Genomic DNA, 12905 nt, shown 5'->3' on the forward strand with positions numbered 1-12905 from the left:
TTTCCCTCCCGCTCTATCTGAAAATAAATGCAAAAATGTCCTCCAGTGAGGATTAAAAAAAAAAAAAGTTATATCTGGGATGAACAAGATTGTTTATTTTACAAGCCAATGTGTAGTTACATACATGCAGTATGTTAATATTAAAAACTATTAAGATAACAAAAGACAACTAAGAAACTGTAGGATCTAATCAATGAATTCATTAAAGTTGTAGGATATAAAATCAATACACATATATCAGTTGCTTTTCTATACACTAAAAATGAAACATCTGAGAAAGAAATAACCCTATTCAATTGACAATAGCATCAAAAACAATAAAATGTCTAGGAAAAAAATCTAACCAAAGAAGTGAAAGATCTGTACAATTAAAACTATAAGGCCCAGCTGGTGTGGCTGAGTAATTGAGCATCGAACCATGCAGCAATAGGTTGCTGGTTCGATTCCCAGTCAGGGTACATGCTTGGGTTGTGGGCTTGATCCCCAGTAGGGGGCAGTTCAATGTTCTCTCTCATTGATGTTTCTATTCCTTCCTCTCTAAAATCAAAGAAAAATATATTTTTTAAAACTTTAAGACTCTGCTGAAAGAAATAAAAAAAAAAAATGGAAGGGCATCATTGATTGGAAGAGTTAATATTGTTAAAATGTTCAGGCTATCCAGAGCTATCTAGATTCAACACAATCCCTATTCAATTTCTAATGGCATTTTTTATTTTTGCAGAAAAATAAAAAAAAATAAAATAAAAATTTGGAACCACCTGAATAGCCAAAGTAATCCTGAGAAAGGAGAACAAAGCATGAGGTCGTCACACTTTCTGATTTCGAGTTACTACAAAGTTATAGTAATTAAAACAGCATGGTACTAAAAAAAATATGGTACCGGCATAAAAATAGATACAAACCAATGTAACAAAATAGAAAGCTCAGAAATAAACCCCTGCATATACAGTCAACTAATATTTGATAAGGGAACCAAGAACACTCAGTGGGGAAAGGATAGTCTCTTCAACAAATGGTGTTGGAAAAACTGGATAGCCACATGTATAAACATGAAATTGGACCTCTATTGCCCAGCCAGTGTGGCTCAGTGGTTGAGCATCAACCCATGCACCAAGAGGTCACCAGTTCCATTCCCAGTCAGGGCATATGCCCAGGTTCTGGTCTCAATCCCCAGTGAAGGGTATGCAGGAGGCAGCCAGTCGATGTTCTCTCTCATCAATATTTCTATCTCTCCCTCTCCCTTCCTCTCTCTCTAAAAATCAATAAAGAAAAAGAAAAAAAAAAGAAATTGGACCCTTATTGTAACACCACCCAAAAAAGTTAACTTCAAAGGGATCAAAGACTTAAACATAAGACCTGAAACTGTAAAACTCATGGAGAAGAAGGTCCTTGACATTGGACTTTACAATTATATTTTGGATATGACCCAGCACAAATGCCAAAAAAAAAAAAAGTGAGACTACATCAAACTTAAAAGCTTCTGCATAGCCAAAGAAACAATTTTCAACAAAATAAAAAAGCAACCTACAGAATGGGAGAAAATTTTTGCAAACCATGTATTGGATAAGGGATTGATATTCAAAATTTATAAAGAACTGATGCAACTCAATAGCAAATAAACCAAAAAAAACATCTGATTTTTAAAAATTGACATTTTTCAAAAGAAGACATCCAAATGGCCAACAGGTACATAAAAGATATTGAGCATTACTAATCATAAGGGAAATGCAACTCAAAACGAATACCAATTATCACCTCACACCTGTAAGAATAACTAAACATGTACTCGCCTCCTCCCACAACCACATCAGAATTACAACTAAACTACAGATCAACCATTATTCAGAACCTCCTGAAATCAAGCTTTATGGAAGTCCTGCAACTATGAAATTAAAGAAGCCACATCAAGACTGGTAGGAGGGGCAGAGGCACAAATGGGGTGGTCCCACACCCATGTGTGACAGATAAAAATCAGAAGGGCTACCTCAGCTGTAAAGGTCCTCTCTGAGGAGTGAGGGGTCCCCTTCCCATACCAGGCACCCTAGCTCAGAGATCCATTTCCAAGAAGAGAAGTCCCCATAACTTCTGGCTGTAAAAACCAGTGGGAATTGAGGCTGAGGGAGGCTGAGGTGTCTGGAGTCCCAGGCAGTTCCTCTCAAAGGGCCCGCACAAGGACTTACTAGAACTCACTCCCTCCAGGCTCCAGCCTAGGGGAAGCACCTGAAAGGTGCCAGAGACATACAGGGAAGAACTGAGTTGTTTGCCATTAGGGTGAGAGCTGGAGAGGCAGCTTTCTTCTGGACACCCTTGCTGAAGGAAGCCGTTGTTACATTGGTGAGTCCTTCCCCAGGGCGGCAGATGGTCACCATATCTGGGACTCCAGCAACCTGGCTCACAGTGTTTGCCCCACCCTGGTGATTTCCTGAAGCTCTGCCCCACCCAACTTTCATGCCCATCCAAGCTGTTTCTAAAGGCTTTACCATAGGATTGGCCTGTCTTGGCTCCTGCTTCAGATTTTCCTAAATTCTCTGGTCTCAGCGAGCCCCATACCTCTTGCTAAGTGGCCCCAGGCCTGGCACTAGAAGAAGCCAGTCTTGGTTCACAGCTTGGTTTTGCCTGGGCACCTCCAAGCCCAGCACAAGAAGCAGCCATCTGCAGATTGCTCGGTAGCTTATGCCTGGTGGCCCCGGGTAGAACACAGACAGTAGCTGATTTTGCCCCAGAACCAGCACACCCAGTGGACAGTTTTACACCAGGTTGAAGCACCACCACCCAACCACTGCCACAAGTGACACACTCAAGGAGTGGACTCAGTGGATACCAAAGCCCTGCTGAAGTAAGTCTTGCTCTTTGTGGCGGGCCCCTGCACAGCTGATCCTCCAAGGTAGTCAGTGGACAGTGGGCATAGCCAGTCCTTGCAGCTGATCAGCCTGAGTAAATCCCTCCCATTGATGTGCCAACAACAATCAAGATTCAATTGTAACAGAAGGGTGTACAGTCCACATAAGGGGTGCACATAGAGGTGATCAGGGAGGCTGGGGTGATCAGGAACGCTATGCCTTTGGACCCTACAGGACACCTACTACAATAGGCAACCCTACAAAGCCTAGGAGACATAACAACTCTACCTAATACATAGAAACAAGCACAGGAAAGCAGCCAAAATGAGGAAACAAAGAAACATGTCTCAAATGAAGGAAAAGAACAAAACTCTAGGAAAAGAACTAAACGAAATGGAAATAAGCAATCGATCAGATGCAGAGTTCAAAACACTGGTTATAAAGATGCTCAAGGAACTTAGTGAGAACTTCAAGGAAGTTAGTGAGATCTTCAAGGAAGTTAATGACAACTTCAAGGAACTTAGTGAGAACATAAACAACATAAAAAAGGGACCAGTTTTTTTAAAATTTTTTATTTCAGTGCAGCCAGTCAGAAATGAAAGATGCACTAACTGAAATAAAGAATAATTTACAGGGAATCAATAGTGAAGCCAAGAAGTAAACCATAGATTTGGAATAAAAGTGTAAGGTAGCCAGTCGCCACTGGTGGGAGGTGGGAAGAAACCGAAGAGCCAAACAGCCAAATAAGCAGAAATCAGGCTTTATTGGGTACACTCCGGGCGGGTTCACAGACTCTGGGGGTCGAGTCCTAGAATCCACGCCCGATGCTGGGGTTTGTGATTTTTATATCTGCGCCTATGGCAGTGGGAATTTGTTGTTAGGGTTAGGTCCTGAGGGGTTACGCATGGGAGCCCCTGGAATGTGAGTCTATTGTCCCGGGGCAAACAGTTCCTGGACTAGGACAGGAGAATGGGACAGGAGTTGATCTATGAGTTCGGGGTAAACAGTTCCTGAAACAGGGTGGGAGTTTAGGTTGGGTAAGCGAGGTAATGGCTGAACAGTTTGCCTGGCGCCAGTTCCCAGGCTATCGAATAAAAAGGAAGCAAAACAACCCCAATCAGAACAGCAAAAAGAAAAAAGAATCCAAAAAAATGAGGACAGTGTAAGGAGCCTATGGGACAAGTTCAAGCACACCAACATTCGCATCATGGAGATGCCAGAAGGAAAAGAGAAAGAGCAAGAAACTGAAACCTATTTGAAAAAATAATGATGGAAAACTTCCCTAACTTGGTGAAAGAAACAGTTACAAGTCCAGGAAGCACAGAGAGGCCCAAACAAGATGAACCCAAATAGGCCCATACCAAGACACATCATCAAAATGCAAAAGGTTAAAGACAGAGAGAATCTTTTCTTTTTTATCCTCACCCGAGAACATTTTTTAATTTTTTTGTTCAGATAGTGTGAGAGGGAGAGAGAGAAATATCAACACGAATAGGACACATCGAGTGGTTGCCACCCACATGACCCCAACTGGGGCTGGGGACAAACTGCAACTGAAGTATATGCCCTTAACATGAACCGAACCCGGGTCTCTCTGGACCACAGGCTGATGTTCTAACTGCTGAGCCAAACTGGCCAGGGCACTTGCTTCTTTTTAAGAAACATAGAAGGGCATTAAATCTTTACCCATATTAATTTATATAATTTTTTCTTTATTGATTTATAGAGAGAGAGGAAAGGAGAGGGAGAGAGAGAAATGTAGATGAGAGAGAATATCGATTGGCTGCCTCCTGCATGCTCCCCACTGGGGATCAGGCCCACAACCTGGGCATGTGCCTTGACCAGGAATTAAACCGGCAACCTCTTGGTGCATGAGTTGATGCTCAATCACTGAGCCACACTGGCTGGGCAGCTTATACATTTTTTTTTAAGAGCCCTGCCCAGTTTGGCTCAGCGGTTAGAGCGTCAGCCTGCGGTCCAGAGAGACCCGAGTTCGGTTCTCGCTAAGGGCACATACCTCGGTTGCAGTTTGTCCCCGGTCCTAGTTGGGTCGTGTGGGTGGCAACCACTCGAGGTGTCCCTTTCACGTCAATGTTTCTCTCTCTCTCCCTCCCACTCTATCTGAACAAAATATCAGGAAAAAAAATGTCCTCGGGTGAGGATAAAATAAAATTTAAAAAAAGAAGAGAAGACGAGATAAGTGTTGGTGAGCATGTGGAGGAAAGGGAACACTTATGCACTGCTGGTGAAATTTTCAACTGGTTCAACCACTGTGAAGGGCAGTATGGAAATTCCTCAAAAAATTAAAAATATAGCTACCCAAAATTCCAGCAATCTTGCTTCTGGGTATGTATTCAAAGAAAATGACAGGTTACCAAAGAGTCATATGCAGTCCCATGTTTATTCCGGCATTAACAGCTGAGATATGGGAACAATCTAAGTGCTGATATCAAATGAATGGATAAAGAAAATGTGTACACACACACACAATGGAATACTATTTAACCATGAGAAGAAAGAAAATTCTTCTATTTGCAGCAATATGGATAGATTTTGAGTATATTATGCTAAGTGAGGTAAGTCAGAGAAAGACAAATACTGTATGATAACTCACATGTGGAATCCAAAAAGATCAAAATCATAAAAGCAGAGAATAAAATGTGGTTACCAGGGACCCAAGGGTGGGGGAATGGGTAAGGTATTTAAGGGTACATACTTGCAACTAGTAAATAAGTACTAGAGACCTAATACACAGTACAGTGATTATAGGCAACAAAACTATTATAAATATTAAACTTGCTAAGAGGCTAGATTAAAATCTTAATGTTTCCCAACACTAGAAGAAATGATAATTATGTGATGCAGTAGAGATGCGAGCTAACACTACAGTGTCAATCATCACAATATAAATGTATCAAATTACTATGTTGTTCACCTTAAACTGATTTTTTAAAGGCTGCTTGATATAAAGGTACAGTCTCAAGATAAGTGTCTTAGTGCTCTTTCCAAACCTATTACCTCTCAGTGCACTTGTGCATGGAAAGTCGGGAGCTTTTACACCGTTAATGTTGGTCTTGCTTATATTTATCACTACTAATTTTTTACTTAAAATAAGAATTTTTTTTCTTAGGTTTCACAACCTAATGCTTTTCCTACCCTTTATTTCTTTATTTTTCTAGTTTAAAAGTTAAGCTGTTAGGCCCTAGCTGTGTAGCTCGGTTGGTTAGAGTATCATCCTGATACACAAAGGTAGTGAGTTCGATCCCCAGTCAGAGCATATACAAGAATCAACCAATGATTGCATAAATAAGTGTAACAACAAATTGATCTCTCTCTCTCTCTCTCCCTCTCCCTCTCTCTCTCTCTCTCTCCTCTCTCTCTCTCTCTCTCTCTCTCTCTCTCTCTCTCCCCCTTTCCCTCTCTCTCTCTCAAATCAATAAATAAAAATTTTTTAATTTAAAAAAATGAAAGGACGTTCGAAATAATAATACAGCCCTGGCTGGTAGAGAATCAACAACTGAGCCACATGGGCCGGGCCAAGTCTAATAATTTTTTATTTCAAAAATACACAGCACTGAAACTTGAGTGCATGGACATGTAGATAGTGTCCCAGAAATCCTCTTGAGTGGCCTGTAGCATCTCCTGGTAAGACTAGGACTAGGTCAGTGATGTTGCTGGAGAATGTAGGAAAACAGCAAGGTTGGAACACATAACTTGCTCTGAAAGAGGGTATTCTGGAGAAGCACCGAGGCTTTTTCAGTATAAATTCTAAGGTAGCTAAGTAGGGATACTAGTCACATTAACAATAGGAGGTTTTAGAGTCAAGAATGAAGTCCAGAGAGATTCCAAAATGGTGGTGGAGTGAATGGAACCTATACAGACTGTCTCCCAGGACCAAACTGGAATTACAACTAAAATAAAGACAAATCAACAGGAAAAAGCAACAGAAAAGCAGCTTGCCAGGATCATATAACCAGGGACACTGACTTGATCCTGGTAGGATTGCAGAGGCATGAGAGGGGGGCTGGAGCCCACAGACAGCAGCGGCTTTAGCTGTGAGCAGCGCCCTCGGGTTAAACTCCCAAGTGGCTCCACAGCACAGGGCCAGGACAGACGCTAAAATAGCCACAGCCACTCACCTTGTGCTCTGGCAGAGGGAGGGTGGACTGGACTGGAACTGTGTGGGGACACTCAGGAATTGGAGGGGGCTCAGAGCTTGTAGCCATGCAGAACGGTGGTCATCTTACTCCTTCCCAGGGCTCTGGGGAGAGGTGGTGGCCCCTTCCTCAGAGATTCAACCCCACCCAGGTGGGCCATTGAAATGCAAATTAAGGCTCACTAACAACCAGCATTTGCCCCACCCTCGGGAAATCCCAAGGGAGCACCTGAGGGAGTTTTTCATTAGACTGAGAACCCAAGGCTCTTCAAGTAACCACTACTGAAAGCCCCCAGGCAAAAAGCTAGAGGATAACTGTACCATTCCTGGGCTAGCAACTCTAACCAGGAAAGTAAGACTTGACAGTGGTGTTTAGCGTGGGTCCTCCCTCATTCATCCAAACCCAGGAGAGGGAGCCACAAAGAGCAGAACACCAACACCCACCGAGAAAATTTGGCAGGCTCCAAAGCCCACTGTGATAGCCATAATGGTGAAACAAAGAAACAAAAGCCAAATGAAAGAACAAGAGATCTCCACCGAAGATGAGATAAATGTGGAGCAGTTAAGCAAGTTAACAGAGCTAGAATTCAAAGCCATGATCTTGAGGAAGCTCAACAGCATGAGTAAGGACATAGAAATGTTGAAAATCAACCAATTGGAAATTAAAAACCACCAAGACGAAACCAAGAATGACATATCAGAAATAAAGAACACATTGGAAGGTCTAAACAGCAGAGTAGAGGAAGAAGCTGAGGACTGGATCAGTGAATTAGAAGACAGGGTAGGAAAAAATCAACCAATCAGAAAACCAAAAGGAAAAAACAATTAAAAAACAAGAAGACAGCCCTGGCCGGTTTGGATTAGTGGTTAGAGCGTCAGCCTGTCCTCCAGAGAGACCCGGGTTCAGTTCCCGCTAAGGGTACGTACCTCGGTTGCGGCTTGTCTCCGGCCCTGGTGGTCGTGCGGGTAGCAGCCACTCGATTTGTCCCGTTCGCGTCGATGTTTTTCTCTCTCTCTCTCTCTTCCTCTTTCTCCCTCCCTGAAGAAGAAGAAAATAAGCAAGGGTTAGAGAATATATTCAAAGAAATAGCAGCAGAAAACTTCCCTAATTTGGTGAAGGAAGAAGGCATTCAAGTTCAAGAAGCACAGAGAACCCCTAGTAAGAGAACCCAAACAGGCCTACACAAAGACACATAGTAATTAAAATGCCAAAAATTAAATACAAAGAGAGGATCCTAAAAGCAGCAAGAGATAAGCAACAGGTTACCTACAAAGGAACCTCCATAAGGCTCTCAGCTGACTTCTCAACAGAAACACTACAGGCCAGAAGGGAATGGCATGAAGTAATCAAGGTCATGACAAACAAGAATCTGAATCCAAGACTACTCTACCCAGCAAGGCTGTCATTCAAAATAGAAGGTCAAATAAAGAGCTTCCTAGACAAAAAAAAAAGGCTAAGGGACTACATTAGCACCAAACCAGCACTGCAAGAAATGTTAAAAGGACTGCTGTAATTAGTAAAAAAAATAGGAAGAAAAATATAACCACACTAAACAAAAAATATCAATAAATAAGTACATATCAATAATCATCTTAAATGTAAATGGACTGAATGCTTCGATAAAAAGACACAGAGTAGCTGATTGGATAAGAAAGCATGACTCATTTATATGTTGTTTACAAGAGACCCACCTCACAACAAAAGACTCACATAGGTTGAAAGTGAAAGGATGGAAAAAAATCTTCCAAGCAAACAGAAAGGAAAAAAAAGCTGGCCTAGCAATACTCATATCTGATAAAAATAGATTTCAAAATGAAGGCCATAACTAGAGACAAAGAAGGCCACTACATAATATTGAAAGGATCTATCCAACAGGAAGATATAACGTTAATAAACATATATGCATCCAGTATAGGAGCACCAAAATATATTAAAAATCTTCTGGAGGACTTCCAAGGAGAAATTGACAGCAATACAATCATAGCAGGGGACTTCAAAACCCCACTGACATCACTGGATAGATCCTCTAGACAAAAAATTAGCAAGGAAACAGAGACTCTAAATGAAGCACTAGACCAAATGGATTTAATAGATATCTACAGAGAATTACACCCCAAAACTACAGAATTCACATTCTTCTGAAGTGCACATGGGACATTCTCAAAGATAGACCACATGATAGGACACAAACTAAATTTCTACAAGTTCAAGAAGATTGAAATCATATCAAGCATCATCTCAGATCACAATGGCATGAAACTAGAAATTAATTGGAACAAAAACATGCAAAGACATTTGAACACATGGAGGCTAAATAGCATGTTATTAAACAATGAATGGGTTACCAAGGAGATCAAGGAAGAAATTAAAAACCTCCTGGAAACCAATAAAAATGAACACACAACAACACAAAATCTATGGGATGCAGCAAAAGCAGTTCTGAGAGGGAAGTTCATAGCACTACAGGCCTACCTCAAGAAACAAGAAAAATTTCTAATAGACTATCTAGCCTCACAACTTAAAGAATTAAAAAGCAAACAAAAAGAAAAGCCCAGAGCAAGTAGAAGGAAGTAAATAAAAAGATCAGAGCAGAAATAAATGACATAGAGACAAAACAACAACAAACAATTCAAAGGATCAGTGAAACAAAGAGCTGGTTTTTTGAAAAGATAAACAAGATTGATGCACCCTTAGCTAGACATACCAAGAAACAGAGAGAGAACCCAAATACACAAAATCAGAAATGAAAGAGGAGAAGTAACAACTGACACCACAGAAATACAAAAGATCGTTAACAACTACTATGAACAATTATATGGCAACAAATTCAACAATCTAAGTGAAATTGTCAAATTTCTAGAAACACATAGTCTCCCAAAACAGGACTGGGAAGAGACAGAAAACTTGAACAAACCAATAACAACTAAGGAAATTGAATAGGTAATCAAGACTCTCCCAGCAAACAAAAGCCCAGGCCCATATGGCTTCACGGGGAACTTTTACTGAACATTCAAAAAAGAACTAACACCCATTCTCCTCAAACTATTTCAAAACATTCAAAAAGAGGGAAGACTTCCAAACTCATTTTATGAGGCCAGCATAATTCTAATTCCAAAACCAGAAAAAGACACTACAAAGAAAGAAAACTACAGACCAATATCCCTGATGAACATAGACGCTGAAATCCTGAACAAAATACTAGCAAATTGGATCCAGCAATACATCAAAAAAAATTATTCACCATGACCAAGTGGGATTCATCCCAAGGATGCAAGGCTGGTACAATATTCGCAAATCAATAAATGTGATACACCACATAGATAAAATGAAGAATAAAAACCACATGATCATATCAATAGATGCTGAAAAAGCATTTGACAAAATCCAGCATCCATTTCTCGTAAAACCCACAGCAATGTGGGAATAGAGGGATCATATCTCGACATAATAAAGGCCATATATGAAAGACCTACAGCCAACATCATACTCAATGGGCAGAAACTAAAAGCATTTCCCTTAAGAACAGGAACAAGACAGGGATGTCCATTTTTGCCACTCTTATTTAACTTAGTACTGGAAGTCTTAGCCACAGCAATCAGACATGAAGAAAAAATAAAAGGGATCCAAATTGGAAAGGAGGAAGTGAAACTATCTTTATTCGCAGATGACATGATATTATACACAGAAAAACCTAAAGAATCTATCAAAAATTGCCCTGGCCAGTTTGGCTCAGTGGTTGAGCGTCGGCCTGCGGACCAGAGAGTCCCGGGTTCAGTTCCTGCTAGGGGCATGTACCACAAAAAAAAAAGTATCTATCAAAAATCTACTAGACTTAATAAATGAATTTGGCAAAGTAGCAGAATACAAAATTAACGTCAAGAAATTGATGGCATTCTTATACACCAATGATGAACTCACAGAAAGAGAAACTGAAAAAACAATCCCATTTACCATCACAGCAAAAAAATTAAGATACATAGGAATAAACTTAACCAAAGAAGTAAAGGACCTATTTGCAGAAAACTACAGGACATTGAAAAAAGAAATAGAGGAAGATATAAAAAAGTGGATGCATATACCTTGTTCATGGATTGGAAGAATTAACATCATTAAAATGTCCATATTACCCAAAATAATTTATAGATTCAATGCAATCCCCATCAAAATACCAACGACATATTTCACTGAACTAGAACAAATAAGTCAAAAGTTCATATGGAACAAAAAGACCCCGAATAGCCAGAGCAATCTTGAAAAAGAAGGACAAAGTAGGTGGGATCACAATACCAGATATCAGGTTATACTACAAAGCTACTGTAATCAAAACAGCCAGGTACTGGCACAAGAACAGGCATATAGACCAGTGGAACAGAACCGAGAACCCAGAAATGGACCCAAGACATTATGCTCAATTAATATTTGACAGAGGTGGCAAGAGCATACAGTGGAGTCAAGACAACCTCTTTAATAAATGGTGTTGGGAAAATTGGACAGCTATATGCAAAAAAATGAAACTAGACCATCAACTTACACCATACACAAAAATAAACTCAAAATGGATAAAAGACTTAAATGTGACCCGTGAATCCTTAAAAATCCTAGAAGAAAATGTAGGCATCAAAATTGCAGACATCATACTCAGCAGAATTTTCACTGATACATTACCTAAGGCAACAAAAACAAAGGAAAAAATGAACACATGGGAGTACATCAAACTAAAAAGCTTCTGCACAGCAAAAGAAACAATCATCAAAATGGAAAGGCAACCCACTGTATGGGAGAACATCATTTCCAATGATACATCAGATAAGGGGTTAATTTCCAAAAAATATAGAGTTCCCATACAACTCAACAAAAGGAAGACAAAGAACCCAATTAAAAAATGGGCAGGGGAGCTGTATAGACACCTTTCCAAACAGGACATACAAACATACAAATGTCCAAGAGATATATAAAGAAATGCTCAACATCACTAATCATCAGAGAGATGCAAATTAAAACAACAATGAGGCATCACCTCACACCTGTCAGAATGGCCACCATCAACAAATCATCAAGTGTTGGTGAGAATGTGGAGAAAAGGGGACTCTAGTACACTGCTGGTGGGAATGCAGACTGGTGCAACCACTATGGAAAACAATATGGCGTTACCTCAAAAAATTAAAAATTGAACTGCCATTTGACCCAGTGATCTCACTTCTAGGAATATACCCTAAGAAGCCTGAAACACCAATCAGAAAGAATATATATACCCCCATGTTCATAGCAGCACTATTTACAATAGCTAAGATCTGGAAACAGCCCAAGTGTCCATTAGTAGATGAAGGGATAAAAAAGTTTATCCATTGAGATGACATGGAGGAACCTGGAAAGTATTATCCTAAGTGAAACAAGGCCAGCAGAAAAAGCCAAATACCACATGATCTCATTTATTTGTGGAATATAATGAACATAACAGTCTGAGGAATAGGGTAGACCCAGAGACATGGAAGTAGGGTACAGACTGACAACCCTCAGAAGAGGGGGTGGTGGGGGGAGGGAAGAGATAAACCACAGAACTTATATGCATGTACACATAACCAATGGACTTGGACAACAAAGCCGGGGACGGGGTAGGGGGGATGGGGAGGAGGGTGTCAATAGGGTAAAAAAAAAAGAAACATCTGTAACAAAAATAAAATTAAAAAGAAAAAAAAATTAAAAAAAAAAAAATGAAGTCCAGCTTTCTGCTTTCAGTGACTGGGCGGGTCCTGATACCATAATCCCGGTAGGGAGTACAAGAGGATGAGCAGGTTTGACTACTTAGACCTACCTTGTCTGCCTGACTGGCCTTGACTAGCCATTTGATGTCATTACCACCAGTTCTCCAAAGTGACACATAACTGCTGTGTGGACTCTGGTTGTACAT

The sequence above is a fragment of the Molossus molossus genome, unplaced genomic scaffold, assembly GCF_014108415.1.
Source record: "Molossus molossus isolate mMolMol1 unplaced genomic scaffold, mMolMol1.p scaffold_m16_p_5, whole genome shotgun sequence".
NCBI classification, from domain to species: Eukaryota; Metazoa; Chordata; class Mammalia; order Chiroptera; family Molossidae; genus Molossus; species Molossus molossus.